General features: G+C 39.7%; 1 protein-coding gene and 1 long non-coding RNA gene across 14 annotated transcripts in view; one reads left to right on the top strand and one right to left on the bottom strand.

Annotated features, from left to right (window-relative positions):
* Nucleotides 1-20,312, bottom strand: part of LOC111096638 — a 48,179-nt gene extending 27,867 nt beyond the window's left edge. The window contains exon 1 of the long non-coding RNA XR_005361979.1: nucleotides 20,216-20,312. This is a non-coding gene — a long non-coding RNA (uncharacterized LOC111096638). The remainder of the gene's footprint in view (nucleotides 1-20,215) is intronic.
* Nucleotides 1-21,485, top strand: part of CACNA1E (calcium voltage-gated channel subunit alpha1 E) — a 382,029-nt gene that overhangs the window by 235,359 nt on the left and 125,185 nt on the right. The window lies entirely within an intron of this gene.

The following is a 21,485-nucleotide window of genomic DNA, read 5'->3' on the forward strand; positions in this document are numbered from 1 at the left end:
CGTATACTGATATCTGAAGATGGTCAGAGAAATGGGTCCCACCCATCACCCTCAGTGAGGCTCCTGTTAATTTCCTATGGCTGCTGCAACAAATTAATGCAACTAGGTGGCTTCACACTGTGAAAGAAATTAAATCTCTCACAGTTCTGGAGGCTAGAGGCCCAAAATCTGACAGGGCATTACTCCCTCCAAGGACTTGAGGGAAGAATTTATTTCTTTCCTCTTCCAGTCACTGGATTTGTTGGCTAGTGGCTGTGTTACCCTGGTCTCTGCCTCTGTGGTCACATTACCTCTTTCTTTTTTTGTCTAAAATTCTCCCTGGGATATTTGTTCTTGGATTTAGGGTCACTTGTATATGCCAGGATGACTTCTTCTTCTCAAGACCCTTAATTGCAATGACAAGGACTCTTTTTCCAAATAAGGTAACATTCATAGGAACCAGGAATTAGAATGTGGACATTTTTTTTTTTTTTTTTTTGCAGGGGCATTCAACCCACTACACTCATCATTCTGCAAGCTCTACCATAAACACAAGAGTTCCCAATAATTCTTTTGAGTCTTGCTCTTAAATATTAATGCACAACTAGGGATTATCAGCATTTGAAGAAAATGTCTAAAACAAAAGACAAAAAAGTGATATACAGAAAAAAGAAATTTGAGAGAATATGAATGATGCAGGGAGCACAAGATAACTCTTAAAAAACATAATTGATGCCAGCAGAGATCGAAGAGAAATAATTTTATCCACAAAATAACATTGCTGTGTAAAAAAAAAGAACATTTAACCATTCAGAAGAGCTTTGAAAATTAATGTAAAATAATATAGAATTTACATTAATATAACATGAATTAATGTAAAAAATGTAAACATGTAATGAAAATAATGAGGTAGTAAATGGTTGGAATATAAAATTAATGAAATTGCCTAGAAAGTAGAGCAAAAACAAGAAAATCAAAGAGTTGGTCCAACGTTCAACTAATGAGTTCCATAAAGAGAACAGGGAAATAGAGAGGGAGAAATTTACAAAGAAAAATACTAAAAATGTTTCCAGAATCAATAAACACAGATTGCCAGAGTAAAAGTTCTGTTGAAACATGTGCAAGGATATTCTTTCCAGCATTGGTTTTTGGTGATGTGGAGTTGGAGAGAACCTGGGCATCCATAATTGGGAAGGTGGACAGGTAAACTGTTGGATGCATACCATGACATACTGTGCAGCAGTTAGGAGCAACAAATACCATGTACACGTGGCAACACAGAGTATCTTAAAAGCATAGAGTTTAGTAAAAACAAGAAATAAATACCATCTACATAAATAAAAAATATATGCACACACAATACATAGTTTATAAGAATACATTCAAATAAAATCTATACATTGAATACAAGTTTCTCTTGCTATCTGAAAGTAAAGAATTCTTTGTTTTTTATTGAAATATAATTAACATGCAATGTTAAATCAGTTTCATATGTACAGTCTATTGATTTGACAATTCTATACATTACCTGGTGCTTACCATGATAAGTATAGTCACCATCTGTTACCGTACAGCATTATTACAATATTATTGATTATATTCCCTAAACTGTACTATTTGGCTTCATGTTTATTTTATAACTTGAAGTTTGGAACTTTTAATCTTTTTATCTATTTTGCCCATCCCCCTACTCCCCTGCCCTCTCTGGCAACCACCAGTGCTCTGTATTTAAGAATATGGTTTTTGTTTGTTTGTTCATTTATTTTGTTTTGTATTCCACATATAAGTGAAATCACATATTTGTCTTTCTCTGTCTCACTTCAATTAGTATAATACCCTCTAGGTCCATCTATGTTGTCACAAATGGCAAGATCTTATTCTTTGTATGTCCTAGTAATATTCCATTATCTGTGTATACCACTTTTTTTTTTTAGATATTTATTTATTTATTCTTGAGAAACAGAGAGAGAGAGAGAGAGAGAGAGAGAGGCAGAGACACAGGCAGAGGGAGGAGGAGGCTCCATGCAGGGAGCCCGATGTGGGACTCAATCCAGGGACTCCAGGATCACACCCTGGGCTGAAGGCAGGTGCTAAACCGCTGAGCCAGCCAGGCTGCCCCTACATTTTCTTTATCTATTTCTCTCTGGATGGACATGAGTTGCTTCCATATCTTTGCTATTGCAAATAGTTCTGTAGTAAACATAGAGTTGCTTATGTTTTTTAAAATTAGTATTTTTGTTTTCTGTGGATAAGTATCTAGTAATGGCATCAATAGATCATATGGTATTTCTATTTTTAATATTTTGAGGACCCTCCATACAGGTTTCCACAGTGGTTGGTAAAACTTACATTCCCACCAATACTGCCTGAAGGTTTCCTTTTCTCTACATCCTTGGCAACACATATTTCTTATCCTTTTGCTACTAGCCATTCTTACTAGTGTGATATGATATCTCATTGTGTTTTTGATTTTCATTTCTGTTTTTACTGATGTTGAACATCTTTTCATATGTCTGTCTTGTCTTTCAATAAATGTCTATTCAGGTCCTCTGTCCATTTTTAAATAAATTTTTTTGGGGGGGCTGCATGTTTTTGGTGTTGAATTGAAAGTAGAGGATTCTTATGAGACCTTCTGTAAACAAATATGATATAAAGCAAAGAAGCAACTACCATTTAGTAAAAGCAAAAATGCTCTTTGGATTTTTTCCAGTTATCAAAAATAGATACTAATGTGGGTTTTTCATGAAAGTGAAGTGGTGTAAAATGAACTTTAAGATAGAGGGGGAAAACCTGTATATCGTAATGGTAGTTTGTATGGCAGAGAGATAGGAGGCAGGTATAGAGATAAAAGAAAACAAATGAATTTAATTAATAATGAAAATGCCCACAGAGCACTTGATACAACAAATTTGAAAAGAGACCACACCAAGCTAAGTCATCACAAAATTTCAGAGCATCTGAGTGGAGATAATATTCTAACAGCTTCTGGTTATTGGGAAGGCGATATATTTTATCAACAAAAAATCAGGAATTAGGGTGGCTTTGGGTTTTTCAGTGATATTGAAAGTTAGAAAAGAACAGAGAAGTTCCTAAAACTTCCTGAAGGAAAAGAAAATTTCCAAGGTAGAATTCTGTACCACCAAAATAGCAGTAATTTGTGACAATGGAATAGCAGTTTTTAAGATACTATTTCTGAAGAAGTTACTGGAGAATGCAAGTTACTAAAAATAAGGAATTAATTGAAGAATGAGAGGGACATGACACCATGCAAACAAGGCATTCAACAGAGGAGAGTAGCAAAAGGGATTCCAGTATGATGATAAAGGGGAGGCTAGCATGACAACTGTCAGAGGCCTAGAGAGCAGAAAGTTCTGATTTGAATAGGATGAAAGAGATCTCTAAGAATAACAGCTTTAAGGAAAGAATGAAACAAGTATATTCTCCGATGTATATTGTATTCAGAAAAGTTTAATGGTTCTGTGAAGATTATATATATTCATTTATATAATATATATGAATATGTGTTTGCATTACATATAAACTTATATATTCATATATGTATTTGTATGCACACACCTCCATTTAAGCAATTCCACAAGATAAGAAAGGGTTACCACTAAAGGAACATAAGCAGAGTAAGTTTTCCAGCCCAGCCATCAATCAGATTTTCATTGTGAGTACTGGATTGTGAGATGGTCCCTTACAATGCTATAACTGCCTTGAGAGGATGGGAGAAGAAGATAAATGTGGGGAGGGGAAGGGAATGTCAAAGGCTAAATCCTAGGTTCCACAATAAAACAGTCTTTAAGCAGTATCTAAAGTTGGAAGATAAATAGCAGTTGTGTAAATATAATATCTAGAAAATTAGAAATGGATATTAGAGGAAATACAGGTAAAAATTACAAGTGGTGGTTTCTGGGGAGCGTGATTCAGGGGTCGGGAGGGGTGAGGTAGGAGGTGGACAGCTATCTCTTCATTATAAGTTTTTTAAAAATATTTGACTTTAAAACTCAATAAGCATCACTTTGAGAAAAATAGAAATAAAAGTTCAAAGTAAAAATGCTGCACTTACATAAAAGTGTAGGATGAAAGGAGTGTGTAAGACCATTCATGTAGCATCAGTGGGGGAAGGATTGGCATAGAGAGACCAGATTCACTAGGATTAAGGAAGAAACAACCATCCTAGTCCAAGTGAGTGGTACGGAGAGCCTGTGGTGACTTGTGAAATGGTTATGAAGTAAAAGCAGGAGACATTGTGAAGGCATTCTTAATACTGTGTATCTCGAGTGGAAAGTCCTAAGACCTAATGGGACTTCTTATATATGTACTCATTCAGTGAGCATTTATGGCCATCCTTTATGTACAAGCACTGCTCCAGGTAATTCATTCCATATAGCCTGTATATGTGACTCTGATGCTTTCTCTTGTCTCAAGGATTCCCTATGAGAGGGGCCTGACCACAGACTTCATTCTTCATGTATTTCTACAGAGGGGATAATCTCTTACTTATGTAATCTTACTTGATGTTCTTTATCCTTACATCTTTCCAAAGGGTGTCCATGTGTTAATTCAGAAGATTCAAGACCTGTTCTTACTATTTGAAGAAGGAGAAAAGTAGATGTTATGCTAACAGATCATTGGTGTTCCGGAGGAAGCTTCAGTATGGGTTGAAGATCTATTTTAACAGAGCTGGACATAGGACAGAGCACTGCCCTCCAGCAAAATTCTTATATCTAACTGTATCTGCTCTGATGGGCTCTCTATGGTTTGGAGTTACATCTTTTCTCCTGCATCCTTCTCCAGATGGGAAAGAGTGACACATTGGGGAAGCATGATTTTTGGCATGTGACAGTCATGAATGAGAACCTTATCTTGCCACTTACTAGGAGTGTATCTTTGGACCAGTTCCTCTGAGCCCACTTCCTCCTCTGTGAAATGGGATAGTGTTGTCTCTAATAGGCAGAGGCCTAGCCCAGGGTCTGGCATGGAGCAGCCATTAGCTCTTAGACCCTTTGATAGTACTGGTGTTCATTTTCTCTGCCTGTTTGGTCTAGGTGGCTATCATCTGAGTAGCAGTCTGTGATGTTTGGCTTGAATTGGCCTTGAGTCCATCAGCTTCTCTCTGATGGGGAGACAGCCTCCTCAGGTTGGGAGATGCAACAGACCTGGAATGGCATATGTCTCCTTAGTACTTCTGGAAAAGCCTAGGAAGTGACAACAGCAGCTGGGAACAGCTGGTGTGAATAAATTCTGACATTTAAGGGAGTGTTAACAATAGGGGCCTTACAGGCTGGGACTGAAATATTTCTGTCCCGGTTTCTTTTTCACATTCTGATGCTCAACACATATGGAGTTTTACTGGCGTCTGCAGAGAGTTCAGCAGCAGCTAGTTCTGTGTATAATGGGGCCAAGGATGCTCTCTTTTGCTTGGTCTGGTTCTCGCATGTCTCTGGAGGGGATATTGGCTTTCTCTTTGGAGTAAGTGTTTGGTTGGGAGTTGCACTTGAAAGCCAGAGGAAAGCCCTAGAGGTTTTGTCTCCAGGGGACATGTTTCCTGTGCCCTGTAGACAGTTTGAATGTTATGTGTCCAAGGCTTTCTGAAAGCAGAGAAAGAAGGCAGTGGAAGGAGGAGCCCCTGTGTTGGGCAAGTGAGAAGATGAGCCTGGACGAGAGGGGACAGCAGATGGCCTATACCAGGGCTCATGGTCCACTGGATACTAAGTGTGGAAATGGCTGAGGCACCCCTTTCAGGGGCACAGGATCCAGTGAGAAGAGGGCTGTCAGCTTCAGTGTATTTAAAGAGGAAGTATGGATAGAAGCACTGCAGCATTTTTACTAGTCTCAGAGGAAATGGGATTTGATGAAAACTATTAGCTTAGGCTTGAAGAGAAGCAGAGCTTCCTGTCTCCATGGAAACAAACCAGGACTGCAGAAGCACAGGGCTACAGGGCAGAAAACTCACACAAACAGAAAATGACCCTGAGCAAGCCCATTGCCTCTATCCATTGCTCCCTGGGCTTCTGGAAAGAGGAAGGTAGGCTTAGGGGAGCAATTGCATTGTCTCCAGACTGGGACAGAGACAGCCAGGCCAGAGACTGCTGACAAATGCACATGGGAGCAATTGGAAACCTCATATATATCAAGCATATCATAGTTTCAAAGCTCCTTTGCTTCCATGTATTTTTTTAATATACCAATTGGCCTCCACCCAAGGATACTAGCACTCAATGTGGCACAACTAGAGAAAGGCTGCCAAGGGTTAGCCTCAGATATCATTCTGTCCATACAGACTTTGGCAGAAGTTTTAATCTGTACATGTGTGGATGCACACACTTATTCACACACATTGGTCTTCATGTACATAACGTGACCTGGTACGTACAAGGTGGAAAAGTGCTAAGAACCCCGTCCAGATCCTATTGTCCTAAGGACTAAGGGGGAATGGTGACCTTTCCATATTAGAGGAGGAATTCTTCTGGTTGCATCTCTTATATGAGTGGAGTGGCTCACCTGACAAGCAAAGTGACAGCTGTCTGTCTGTTTTGCCACCAGACTCATTTGCTGAGTGAGTTTGATAATTTAGTGCAACTCAGCAAATGTTTATTGAGTATTTGCTATGCATAAGATACTTTGCTAGACTGAGGTTACAAAGATAAATAAGGAAATTATAGATTTGTTAAGCTATCAGGTGTTAAGCAGGGAAAATGACCAGTTTTTAATTGAGGATGATCATCCTGCAGGAACAAGCCTGGAGGCAGGGAGATACTTGAGGAGTGAAACAGAGAAGCAGTGAACTGTACTCCCCAAAGGAGTACAGTGGCGTGGTAGCAGACAGGATGGGCCAGATCCAAGAGGTGCTGGTTAGACTTGGTTACTGTGTGGGTGTGTCTGAGTGTGGACTAGGGATAGAAATAAGAGGGAAGTTTCTTGGACTACTTCTAGATTTCTGAATTAAGCTACTCCATGGCTAGTGGAGAGCACAGGACAAAGTTTTTGAGGAGAAGAGTTTGGGTTCTGGATCTGTTGAGTTTGAGAAAACATAACACACCTTACATCTGTTGGCTATTTTACAGCAGTAGCATACGATTTGTTTCAGGTTGATTTTTTAGGCTATAATTTATTGAGATTGTCCTATACATTGAAGATTGTGCCACTGCCATGACATACATTGTTCCATTTAATCCTCATTAATGACCCTATGAGATATTACTATTTTCTTTTATGAATAGGGCAACTGACAGGGACATTTGTAATTTGCCTCTCACAAAGTGGTTAAATAGCAGGTTCAGAATTTGGGATATGGTATGCCATGGTATGCCAGGCCCAACACCTGTGCTATTAAACACATCCTGCATATAGTAAACGTACTTTTTGGAAGGAAATTACCCAGCATCCAGCACAGCAAATCTTGAGGGAAATGAAAGGACCCTTGGTGGCTGGCAAGACATGTAGAACTTTCTGGTCCTTCAAACAGAGATTTCATGTTCAATGCCAGTATTGACTAGAATAGTATTTATGGTCCCTCCATTACTAGGATGACAGTCCTGGATGAATCGTGTGATCATGAAAGTCACGTACAAAGCTATGAGAGCTTTTTGGAAGCATCTGAATTTCCCCAAGCCACTGTTTTGTGTATCAGTTGTCAGAGTTGTATCTTAGAGTGTGATAAAAATTGCTTGAGGTAGAAGGGACTATAAGTGAAGCTATGTCTGTGTCATTATAGAAGCTTATGTCTGGCCTCTGTGTTACAGTTGAGGGAACCAGAATAGAAAGTGAAGCAACTTGCCCAAGTTATAGGTAGCTATTTAGTGGCAGATCTTGACTGGAACCTAGGTTCTCTGGCTCCCTATCCAGATTACCATTCCTCTGCACAGTAGGTATATCATGGCAGTAAAATACAACTATACAGTATATCTGGGTTTGAATCCCATCTCTATCATCTTATGACCTTAGACAAGTCACTGCACATTTCCATACCCTTAATTACCCAATTGCAAACAAGGATACAGTATCCACCATGTGGGATTGCTGAGAAAACTAAATCAGATCACATATATTAAGTGTTTAGAACCTGGAAGAAAGTTAATACTTAATCAATGTTAGCTATTAGTAGCAGATTTCTTCTCTCCAGAACCTGGTCTATACCTCAGTAAGTGGAGCTGGGAAAGAGTCATTCTTCTTACCTACCAAGTAACCCCACTGAGTCAATTAGCATGAGCTGAGATGGTTTTGGATACCACCGGTAGGGCTGACCAACTATGGCACCCTGCAGGGAAGAGTAGTAACAAACTAGTGGACCACATTCTTGTGCCCCATGTGTGGCCTTCACCTTAGACACTCTTCCTTTTACAGTTTCTTGGAAATGCCCTAGACTTTCTGCCCTCTGCTCCTGTGGTCTAGAATAGGACCCTGGCCTATTTGTTTCTTTGTTGAATTCTTGTCCTCACAATCTGTTTCAACCTTGATCTCTTTCATGAGATCTTTCCAGATCCATATGCCTCCTCCTGTTCTTCAATGAGAATTAAAATCTTTCTCTCATATACTCTCATAACACTATGTGCCTATCCATTATAGAGCCTATTACTCATAATAACAGACAGTTTTGATATAGAATTTAATAATACTGAAGAGCTAACATTTACTGAAAGCTCATCATCTGCCTGATACTATGCCAAATACTTTATATACGTTATTTCAATTAATTTTGATAACAGCCTCATGAGTTAGGTACTGTTGATAACTCCAGTTTATAAATGAGGAAATGGAGGTTGAGAGACTTTGAGTCTTGCCTAAGGCTGCACAGTTAGTAAGGGGAGTATTTCAGAGCTACAAATGTCCCTGTCACTTGCTAGGTTTTGTTTCTTATGCTAGAGATGGATTTCCATGTAATTGGATCTCTCCTAACATCTTAGTGCGTTGTTCCTGGGTTGAGTAAAATAACTGCTGAATTGAAGGGAAACCCCGTAACACCAGGCCCCTCTTAGAGGATGCCAGGCTCCCTGTGACCTCCTGGGGAATAATGTTGCAGAGACTAAAGATGACTCTGGTATCTTAAATGTAAGGAGCAAAATCACTGGCCCTAGAAATCCAGGCGGAAGCCCCAGAGAGGCTGTTTACTCTACAGAGTGATGGCCCTTGCCTACATCTTCAAGACAAGTAATTGTTTTACACTGAACATTTTTTTTTCACATGGCTATTGCTACTAATATTTTTTTAGTTATTGATTATGTCCTTTTCCCACTTTCCTATTGGCATGTTTATCTTTTTTTCGTATGAACTTGAAAAATCTATTTGTGTAGATCTATTTGTAAAGATGTTAGCCTTTTTAAATCCTGTGTAGCACTATTTAGGAAATAATTGCTTTTAAAAGATAAAGTTGTCATCATATTGGGACTTGTGGGCAACTAAGTGTGTTGGAAGCAGAAAAAGACTAAAATGGTTATTCTTTTAAATTTAGGGCACTTCATTTAGAAAGCATTCCATATGTGTTCATTTGTTTGATTCTCACAAATGGTAGTAGGAACTATATTATCATTATTTTACAAATAAGGAGAGTAAAAGCAAATAAATATTATGCCCTAAGTCATTAATCTGAAAATGTGGTGTTCTGGTGTGATAGAAGCTAACAGTCATATCCAGAAAGATCAACTTTGAGGGACAGTGTTGAAGTGCTAACGGAAATGAATTAGAAAGACCAGTAAGTAGGACTATCAAGATAAATAATCAGGACAAGGTACTGTTCTACACAGACTCACCCTTTTTATAGAGAAATTTGAACAAATATGTTGGGACTTCATTAGATGCCCTTTTGGTGATGTTGAGACAATGACCAAATATAAAAATGCCCCCATTATCTTTTGAAGAATTTTTTGCACATGGGATTTTTTAACTTTAAATTTTACTTAGTGAACATACAGTACAATATTGGTTTCTGGAATAGAATTCAGTGATTCATCACTTGACATGTAACAGTGCTCATCACAAGTGCCCTCTTTTTTTTTTTTAGATTATTTATTTATTTTTTCATGAGAGACACACACACACAGAGAGAGAGAGAGAGAGAGGAAGAGACACAGGCAGAGAGAGAAGCAGGCCCCATGCTGGGAGCCCGACACGGGACTCGATCCTGGGTCTCCGGGATCAGGCCCTGGACTGAAGGCAGTGCTAAACTGCTGAGCCACCCTGGCTGTCCCATAAGTGCCCTCTTTAATGCCCATCACCCATCTAGTCCATTCCACACCCACCTCCCTCTAGGAACCCTAGGATAGTTTGTTTGCTATCATTAAGAGTCACTTATGCTTGTTCTCCTCTCTCCTTTTTTCTTTTCCGCTTTCCCTTATGTTCATTTGTTTTCTGTCTTAAATTCCACATATGATAAGACAAAATCAGAGAGGGAGACAAACCATAAGAGACTCTTAACTATAGGAAACAAACTGAGGGTTGTTGGAGAGCAGGGGGTGAGGGGATGGGGTAACTGGGTGATGGGCATTAGAGTATTATTAATGTAATGAGCATTGAGTGTTATATGCAACTGATGAATCTGAACTGAACTCTACTTCTGAAACTAATGATACACTGTGTTAATTCATTGAATCTAAATAAAACTTTAAAAGCTCCACATATGAGTGAGATCATATGGTGTTTGTCTTCCTCTGATTGACTTATTTCAATAGCGTAATACTCTCTAATCAGTCAATGGATATTTGGACTACTTCTATAGTTGATAATGCTGCTATAAACATTAGGGTGCATGTACCCTTCGGATCTGTATTTTTGTATCCTTCGGGTTACCTAGTAGAGCAGTTGCTGGATAATCAGGTAGTTCTGTTTTGAGGAATCTCCAAACCATTCTCCAGAGTTGCTGCACCAGTATACATTCCCACCAGCAGTATAAGAGGGTTCCCCTTTCTCCACATACTCACCAACACCTGTTGTTTCTTGTGTCATTGATTTTAGCCATTCTGACAGGTGTGATGTGGTATCTCATTGTGGTTTTGATATGCATTTCCCTGATGATGAGTGATATTGAGTAGATGCTCATGTGTCTTTATGCCATCTAGATGTCTTCTTCAGAAAAGTGTCTATTCATGTCTTCTACCCATTTCTTTTTTTTCTTTTTTTTCTTCTACCTATTTCTAAACTGGATTATTTGTTTTTTGGGGTGCTGTTTGATAAATTCTTCATAGATTTTGGATACTAGCCCTTTATCAGATATGTTGTTTGCAAATATATTTTCCCATTCCATAGCTGCCTTTTATTTTTGCTGATTGTTTCCTTTGCTGTGCAGAAGCTTTTTATCTTGATAAAGTCCCAGTAAAAAAATAAAAAATAAAAAAAATAAAGTCCCAGTAGTTCATTTTTGCTATTGTTTCCCTTGCCTCTGGCACTGTTGTCTAGTAAGTAGTTGCTACAGCTGAGGTCAAAGAGGTTTCTGCCTGTGTTCTTCTCTAGGATTTTGATGGTTATTTTTGCTTGGCCAAGTTCTTAGGTGTCTAAAACAATCCTGTTATCTCCTCTGCCATACCTTAACTAGCTTAGTATAGATTTACCCTCTAACACTCTGATACCTTTATATATATATATATATATATCTCCACATCTCTACACACCCTACATATATACATATTTATATACATACTGATATTTTCACACATGAACATATACTTTGTATTCATGTTCCAACTCTAATGCATGCATGCACTATTCTGTAGTGTTTGTCCTTCCATGAAGTGCTAATGGTCGCTACAGATGACTATACATTCTGAATTCACCCTGCACAGCATACACTATATTGCATACTTGTACACTATATTTAAACCTTGAAATTGTAGATCTATTTCAAGAATGTTTCCATCTAAAAATCGCATTTACTTATCTGTTTTTCAGAGGATGAGTTTACTTAATAGAGACGAGCTTATTTAATATGTTTACTTAATAGAGTAATATGAGGGACATCTTGGGTGGCTCAGCAGTTGAGTGTATGCCTTTAGCTCAAGACATGATCCCAGGATCCAGGATCAAGTTCTGCATAGGGCTCCCTGCGAGGAGCTTGCTTCTCCGTCTGCTTATGTCTCTTCGCCTCTCTCTGTCTCTAATGGATAAATAAATACAATATTTAAAAAATAGAGTAATATGAAACAATGTTTAAGAAGATGGGTTTGCTAACAGACAGACCTGGATTTAATTTAATTTTCCACCCCTGAGCTCCAAACAGTATCTCTTTTCTTGGGTATCCCTTAGGCATCTCAAATTCAGGATGCTCTAAACTGAATTCATTCTCTCATTCTCCTACCCTCCACTCACTATCCCCCCATACTCTCCATCTGTTACCTTGCATCACATTCATTATCTAAGACGATAATCTTAGTTAATACTTTTCACTTACTCTCTGCATCTAATTGCTTATCAAGACCTATTGATTCCATCCTTGAAAGGTTTCCTGAACTAGATCCTGGACTGTAGCAACTGTCTCCTTAAATGCCCTCCTTACTCTACTCCAGCCTGCTGTCCATCACCAAAGCAGTCTTTCTAAACTAGACATTTAATTATGTGATTTGTATATCTTAACTATTTATAATGGTTTCCTGTTGCCTAAATAATGGAATCATTTTTGTTTTCACTTGTTCAGTTTTTCAACAAATAGGTACTGAGCTTCTGTTATGTGCCAGCCAGTGTTCTAGATGCTGCCTACATAGCAGAGAACAAAACAAACAAAAAGTCCTGCACTTGTGAAGCTTGAGTTCCAAGATGAGCATATTACAATTGTATATTTTCATTTAAGTAATTGAAAGGCAAACCTTGTTCTTAAAAAGGGCAGAGATGTTTCTTTCCCCTATTTTGGTCTTTAACTTTAATGTAATATTAATAAACACAAATAAGATTTTCACTTTACCAAATTGAAATTTATTTGAACACTTATGTGTATAAGAATAACCAGGACATTCCTTAGAACAGTGAGAAACAGGGATTTTTTCTACAAGTAGTAAAATTATATTCTAAAATTTCATTCTGAAATAGGATGGTATGATGCAGGAATAGGAGGACCAAAGGGAGACTCAAATATATATATAAAGTTATAACAGTATATATGTGTCACTTCAAATTAGCAAAAATGAATTATTAAGTAAATGGCACTATTAAGTGGCCAGCACCTGCAATGAAGAAAATTGAATTAAATCCCCAGTTTTCATATCTTACATCATAATAAATTGCAGGTAGAGCTAGTATAAAAATGTGTATATTTTTAAATTAAACCATAAAAGTATTCAAAGAAATTATGCACAATTTAAAATTCTTCAAGGCGGAAGGCTTTTCTAAGTGTGATGCAAATTAATAAGCCATTAAGGAAACAATGGATACATTTGAATTTGTAAAAATAAAAATACACTACCAAAATTCATTAATAAAAATCAAAAGACAAAACTTCAGTTAGTTTTGAGTTTTAGATGGAGTCTGTAGAGGATTAGAGAAGATGATTTTTTAAAAAAGGTGACTGACCATAAAAAATATCTGATTGTAAACAGAAATGAGAATATCAAACACTGGTGAGAGAAAACAGGTGAAGATTTTAGGGGATGAAATCATCAAGATATGGTGGTAAGCGATCGGCTGTAATGGGTGAGGAAGGATGGCAGAGGTATCTCAAGGTTTGATTGTAAATGTCTTGGAGAATTTTAGTCCCATTTACTGAGACGAATAAGAGAGGAAAGGAAAAAAACCTCTTGTTCTAGGAGGGAGATACATTCAAGATCAAACAGAATTTGGGATCCATGAGGGCCAAATAAGTAGATAGGATTAGCCAATACCTGTGTTTTAAGAACAGAGAGAGAAAAGATGTGACATACTATCATGAAATGATAGAGAAACTGGTAAAAATAGTAAGGTTATCTATAGAAGGCATATAGAAAAGAAAAAACAGATTTATCAAAAATTTAACCATTAAAGAGTTAGAATGTCCAGATGGATCAAGAGGAGATCATGAAAGCACCACATCATAGAAAACAAAGAAGTACAAGGTTTCAAAAAGGAATGAGAAAACCCCAAATGCTCTCCCTTTATAACCACTGTCCCTTACCCACTCCCTGCCACCCCCAGATAACCACTAATTTGTTCTCCATCTCTCTAATTCTGTCATTTTAAGAATGTCATCTAAATAGAATTAGACAGTAAGATCTTGAAATGGGCAGTATTTTCACTCAGCATAATTTCCTTGAAATCTATGCAGATTGTTCCATGTAACAATAGTTCATCCCCCCCCCCTTTTTTTTTCTGAATAGTATTCTATGGCACAGGTATACCACAGTTTGTTTAACCATACACCTCTTGGAGAACATTTGGGTTGTTTTCAGTTTTGAGCTATTATAGATAAAGTTTCCATGAAGACTTCTGCAAAGATTTTTGTGTGAATAAGTTTTCTTTTCTCTGGGATAAATGCTCAAGAGTAAAATTGCTGGGTCATATGGTAAATGCATGTTCAGTCTATAAGAAACTGTCAATCTGTCTTCTGGAATGGCTATGCCATTTTATATTCCTGCTAGCAATATATGAGAGTTCTTTTTTTTCTATGTCCTCACTGGCTGGCTTAAAAATAATTAAGTAGTATACAATGAACATTAATAAGCATCTCAACTTTATGTTGAAATTTTAAGGCAATATAATGTTGGCCAGTGATTATTAAATAGGTGATATTTTTTAAGATTTTATTTTTCATTTATTTGAGAGAGAGAGTGAGCATGAGCAGGGGGAAGGGGCAGACTGAGAGGGAAAAGCAGACTCTCCACTGAGCAGGGAGCCCAATGTGGGGCTAGATCCTAGGACCTCAAGATCATGACTTGAGCTGAAGGCAGACACTTAACCGACTGAGCCACCCAGGCTCCCCAAAATAAATGACAGTTTTTAATATTATGGACCAGTAAATCCTTAGAAAAAGAAAATAAACAAAAACAGAAAACTAACATTGTGTAGAACAGATGAATAACCTTCAATTTTAGCAGCTAAAGGCTTTAAGGCAGACAGAGTAATCACAAACACCACTTCAATTGCTGGCTTCTCTCATCATCAATTTTTTGAAGCATCCAAATTAATGTCCCTTATCTTGCACGACCTCTCAAAGCTTAGTGCAACCTACCTTTCCATCTTTGATCCTACCTTCCTCGCCTTTAGCTCTGCCACACACTTGCTGCTCCTGGGTTCCCCAGACACACATTCCTCCATTTCTTTGTTCACTTTGCCTAGAAATAACCAACCCCTTCAACCTGCATCTGCTCCCTGCTTTATTTGACTGAGGACTCATCTTGTAAGGTCATATTTCCCTGAAGTTTCCTGATCTGGGTTTCCACTGCACTGTGTATAATCCTCTATTAGAGCACTTGTCTTACAGTTCTCTGAGGATATCCTTGTCCCTTTCGTAAAAGTATGAAGGCAGGTAGCACGGTGAGTTTATCTTCCTTTCCCCAGCACTTAGAATGCATAATTAGTAGGCACACAGTTGGCTCCCAGTAAATGCCCTCCAGTGAACAAATCAAAGGCCATCTTCCTGTTTGTGGGATGTCTGTATTTGTCAGAAATTTTCCTGAGATCTCGGGCATTGTTCTCAGTGGATATAATTCCCCTGAAACCCAAGTTTAATATTAGTTGAAGGGCTGAACACAGATTAGTGTAATAGAACTCCATTATTTTGCTAGTGTCGAGGGACAACTCTGAGAACTGTGTAGACCTTCTCCATTACAGGGAGAAAGAGGGAACATTTGTCATTATCAGTATGGGGGACATGACCCAGTGTAATCAAATTGTTGCTATTTGAGAGGCTTTTAAATGGCTTTTCTTTGCTGTCATAATTTATCTCACATGCTCATTTCATTGTAGCTTTTGTGCCAAAATCTTATGCTTTTCAAGATTAGAAAAGAATTTTATGCTTGAACCTATGTCTCTTTTTCTGGTCTGTGGAATCTCCTAGTAATTGCTTTCACCACATGGAAATTTGTAATAGTTTTAGAACCTCACTTCATTCTGAGCTTATAGCCCATAGTCAAGCCTCTATAATTAGACATGTTTTCTCTGTACTTGCAGACATGTGCACACCGAGGTGGCTGAAATAATACCTCCCAATTTCCCCGGTTGATAATCACAGTCTTTACAACTTGGTTATATACTGGGTGCTTGGCATTTCTAGCTGTTAAGTTCGGATCCTGTTAGAGTTGTAGTTGAATTAAAAGTTCTTTATTTTCCCCTTGATGTCAAGTGCATCACTACATTCTCAACACTTAATTATCATTGCATCCTAAAATATTCCTCATTTAGCAAAAATATTGAAATACTTTGAAAAAGCAAACTCTGATATGTGGGGAGAACACTGAGATACTGTGTTCCACAGTATCTCCACAGAGAACCCAGGAAAATGAACAGCAAGTGAGAGCATTTGGAAGAATAAGAGAGACCCCCAAACCGTTAAAAGGTCCCCATTACCATTACCCACATTACACTAAACTTGATAACTAATGTGTTTAAGCAGATGACACATCCACAAGCTGAAATTCACCAGACCAGAGAAGGCCCCCCCAGCTTTCCCCAGAGTTGACTGAAATGGCAATAAAATGGAGTGTGATCATCCTTCTTTCCTCTCATGACCTTCTAAGCTGCACACAGGCAGTATCTCTGCCATCACCTTGCCATTACATTTTCATATCAGATTCTTCCCTAAGATCAGGGTACCCAGTGATCCCATATAACATGAGGGAGGGATGACCTTCTTTGCAGATGTTAGTACCTCTGCCAGCAGGTATCTGAGACCAAGAACTGAGGGGAGAAGACACAAGATAATTTAAGTAGAGGTAGATAAAGAGAAGAAACATTTATCTGCTCATTTATTAAAATCCTTTTCCAGTAAATGTTTATTAAGCACCTGAATATTGGGTACTCTGTTTGATAGTGAGTGAAATGAGGTCCATCACCCTCATGAGCTCCATACTCTAACAGTGAAGAGAGAAAACCAGCAAACATATGAATAATGTGATATTAATGGTAAATGTCATGACGAAAATGAACAGGCTTTGAACAGCAGCTCTGACTCCATCTTCAAATGGAAAAAAAAATCAGACTTGAGAGAATAGCTACTATTCTCTGACGACCTGCATGGGTCTGACCTCTATGTCAAATCTGTGGATATGCTTTTCTCAGCTGACACAACTGCTTCCTCACTGTTCCCCACAGGGGAAATGCTGCATGCTCTTCTCAAGGGGACAGTGTCAGGTATCCTGCAAATGCTCTTTCCCACCCAACTGGGCTACCAAAAAAAAAACAACCAGGCAACAGTATCTTGAATGCATTAATTAACCTATGTGGGGCATGTCCTGTCCTTTGCTCAGTGGTGTTCAAGAGGATGCCTCTGAGTTAACCAGTGGTGAAAGATGCCCTAGTGGATAAAACAACTTCATATTCTTCCCAGAGATAAGGAGCTGGATCCAGGACTATGCTGTTAATAACATCCCCACCCTCTACCTTCCCTGTGCAGACACCCATGAATAGAAAAAAAAAAAATCCTAAAACGGTCAGAGGGTACCTCAAGGCCAAGTTGTGTCCCAGATTGGGAGCCCCCCAGAGAGGAGGTGTGTTATTCATTCAATCACTCATTTCTGGCCCCTTTCCTCAATGCTGTCCTCAGAAGCAGTAGCAAATAACTGTCTAGGTTGGCCTGTGCTGGTCATTATCACAGATAATAAAACACGGGTTATCCCTTCTTTCTAGGAATTTCTTGTCCATCTAGTCTTTCAACCCTGGTCAAGACTTGCTCCTGGCTAAAGCTGAGAAATAGGTGGCGTTCATATTTGATTACGCACCGTCTCTCTCTCCCTATTTAATGTCACTCCTTCCTTTCCCCCCATTCTCCAGAAGGAAAATGATTTGATGGAATCACTAGTTTACATAGAGTGTTTGTGCCTGGATTTCCCTTGAAAAAAGACCCTAAGAATGGAGTTGGGTATAGGTGGTTTGTTTGGCAGGTGATCTCTAACTGCAAAAGGAAAAAAGTGGGGAAATTTAAACAGAGAAGGGGGAGAAGCCAAAGAATACATATTAATTGAGAGAGTTACTAGTATGGATTGCTGAGGCTTCATCTCCTGGGAACCTTCTAAGGAACCATATAGAATATACCTCAGAATTGCCCACCCAAGACTTGAGAAACTGGGATATATATAATCTCGATTAATTCCTGTCCCTCCTTGAGTGATGACACTTTGGGGTTGCCCTGCTTGCCAGCTGAGCAAGCTCCCAGGGCACTGGAAAAATCCCTTAGGCAGAGAAACAAAGACGTGGGCACTTGAGGTGGGAGCTGTCACATCTGTCAAAGTGCAGAGGATCTGTCTACTGCAGCTTGAGGACAACCCAGAGGTGATCTGAGAGGATACAAAGTGGAGCATCCAGAGCATACACTGCTTGCTGTCCATTCAAGGAGAATTTCATTTGTTCAACACTTGTTGAGCACCTGCTGTGTGCCAAGAATAGTTTTCCTGAGATGAGTTTCCAGGTGAATTAAAAGAAGCAGGGTGAGGGATGCCTGGGTGACTCAGTTGGTTAAGAGTCTGACTCTTGATCTCAGCTCAGGTCTCAATCTCAGGGGCATGAGTTCAGGCCCTGCATTGGGCTCTCTGCTGGGCATGGATTCTTCTTAAAAAAATAAAAATAAAAAATAAAAGAAGCAGGGTGAGAATAGACCCAAGGTATGGAGCAGCCTGGGGGAGCAGGTGTTCCACTGCTCAGAATGACGACATCCCTCAGATGTGCTCTGGGAATAAGTATGCTGCTTAGAAGCCATGAGCTGGGTAGAGCACACCTGTCAAATCCTGCGAGGCCAATCAGAGACCTGAAAGTTCAGGTCAGCATGACCCTACCCCTCTTCTATAGCCTGATTCCTCCTCCCAAGCCTATTTGGCCATCTATACCCTGACACCTGCCATGCCAGCTTGAAGTCATTACCCTTTCCTCTTTTGCCTTCTCTCCCAACACACCCACCATTCCATTTTATCCCGGTGTGCACTTGTCCTGCTTGGCCTGCCTGTCCTTTTTACCCTCCTCCTTACCATGAGGTACAGTGCTCCCATTATTATTGCTCAGTTCCCCATTTACACAGCTAATCCTGTTAAGGACCAATTTAAGCAATGCTAGAGTCTGGAGCTTTTATGACTTAAGCAATTGAGGATCTCCTTATGTTACCAATGATGAATGATATAATAAATAAGCAGAGTCTCAATGAAAATACTCATCCATCATATTTGATGTCACAGAAGTCTCATATCAAACTTAATAGGTCTGTAAATTAAAAAGAGTGGGTCTCAGTAGCCAGAGGGTAATTCTGTCTTAGAATTTCTGGACACTGTCCCTTTATCTGGGTCTGGTCCCATGAGTCAGCTTCCCTACCTCATCCCACCAGCCTGCCTGTGTGTTGTAGCCTGTCCGTTCCCTTTCCTCAGGGGTTGAGAGAGCAGAAGCAGGCTGTCAGGAGGAAGAAGGGACTCTGCCACCATCCCCATGACTGTCCTAACCACCTGCCTTGGGTCACCTGGACCCCAGTCCAGAGAGCCACAGCAGAGGTCCTCAGGGTACCTGCCCATTGGCAGCTGTACAAACCAAACAACCATGTCACCTGTGGATATCCCCTCAGCCTCCCTGAGCACAAGGGCCCCGTCCCTGTGAGTGAATGAAGCAAATTAGAGCATGTGCTGGCCTTTCTCAGGTGGCTTGTGTGCCAAGTGGAATTTCAGGCTCTCTCTCTGCCCTGTTCTGGTTTCCTTTGCCTCTCCATCTCCATCCGGTTTCTGATAGCAAAGGTTAACATTATAATTAAACAATCAATTTAGCAAATTTTCTTTGGGGATTTCCTTTCCTTTCCTTTTGGCAACCGTAGCTTCTCTTATCTCAAGAGATGCCCTGTGAAGTATATCTGAGGTGTTTTCACTTTCCTTCGTCTACAGTTGTTTTTTTTAAGTGCTGTTTTCTTGGACTACCAAATGATAAATAAGATGCAGCTTGTTCATGGTTTATATAAGCAAGAAGGAATATATTTGCTTCTCTCTGCAGGAGAATAGAAGGAGGCAAGCTGATGGCTGTTACCCAAGGCCTTGCTCCCAAATAACATGGGGATTTGGGAGTCTAAGAATATTAATTGGATATAGAGAGAACAGTGGCAATTTCGAGTACCCAGGAGGGACATGCTGTGCTGGAGTAGAGTGTTAGAGAAATTTACCTGGTGGTGATTTGGTCTTCATTTCTCCCATGTTTTGTTTCTTGTGCAAAACATGTATGTGACAAGAGATGGGAATAGGGAAAGGGAGTTCATGGAGGGGAGAAGAGAAGAAATAAACTTTGAAAATTCTAGTTGCCATGACAACATAATGAGCTCCAAAAGTGGTATCTCTGAACTAGTTTTGCATGGAAAAGCAGGGGAGCCCAGAAGGAAAGAATTAAAATAATACAAATAATAAAACAGTGATCATGACGCAAAAGACACCTCAGAAGAGCCACTTCTTGCCATTCCCTGGGGACCTGGGCTGCCAAAGCGACTTGTTCCCAGCTGACCACAGCAGCGACAGTGGGATTACTGTTGGGGGTTGGGGGGAGGCCAGAATGCTTTTCACAATCTCCTGGGCTCTGGGCGATGCGCAGCTGAGAGATGCTGACAAAAGAAACTCCTCCGTGCATTGTGTGAGGCATAGTGTGCTGAGAGCCCTCTAAAAGCCAGTCTCTCCTCCAGCCCTGTTCTCCTTCCTTTCTTCCCTCCCACCTGCGCACTCACTCCCTTATGGCCTAGCTTAGTCGTCCCAGTGGATTTCACTGCAGCCCAAGAGGCAATGTGTGCTGTATCGCTTTGACCACAGCAGTTGGGAGCACAGTCCCCATTGCTGGGCCTTCGTTGTAACTGGTAGGCTCTCCTCCCCCAGCCAAGTGCCCCAGAGCTGTATGGGGTTTAAGAAAGAGAGCAAGCAGCTTTTAGAAGCATAAAATATGAAGGCTGAGAAAGAGTTGTAGGTAATGGTTTGTTGACTACACTCAAATTGGAAATGCACCCAAGGCATCTGAGAAATGTATACTCAAAAAAAGCGGGGTGGCTGCCCCGGTGGCCCAGCGGTTTAGTGCCACTTTCAGCCCGGGGTGTGATCCTGGAGACCTGGGATCAAGTCCCACCTCAGGCTCCCTGCACGGAGCCTGCTTCTCCTTCTGCCACCTCTCTCTCTCTCTCTCTCTCTCTCTCTCTCTCTGTCATGAATAAATAAATAATCTTTTTTAAAAAAAGATAATTTAATAAATCTCTCAGTACTTCCCTATTCTCATTCAAAGGTGTTCATTTTTCCTTGTTAGAGTAACTATGGACATTGCGATATATATCCTTTTCTCATATATAATCGGCATTTATTTTACAGCATTTTGAACCAATCTGAGTTAACACACTTGTTCTTAGGACATGGTGAATTTGGGGATCCTGCTGCCGCCACCTTGTGCTTGATAGTGGTACTCAC

This window comes from Canis lupus, chromosome 7, assembly GCF_011100685.1.
Source record: "Canis lupus familiaris isolate Mischka breed German Shepherd chromosome 7, alternate assembly UU_Cfam_GSD_1.0, whole genome shotgun sequence".
Lineage (NCBI taxonomy): Eukaryota > Metazoa > Chordata > Mammalia > Carnivora > Canidae > Canis > Canis lupus.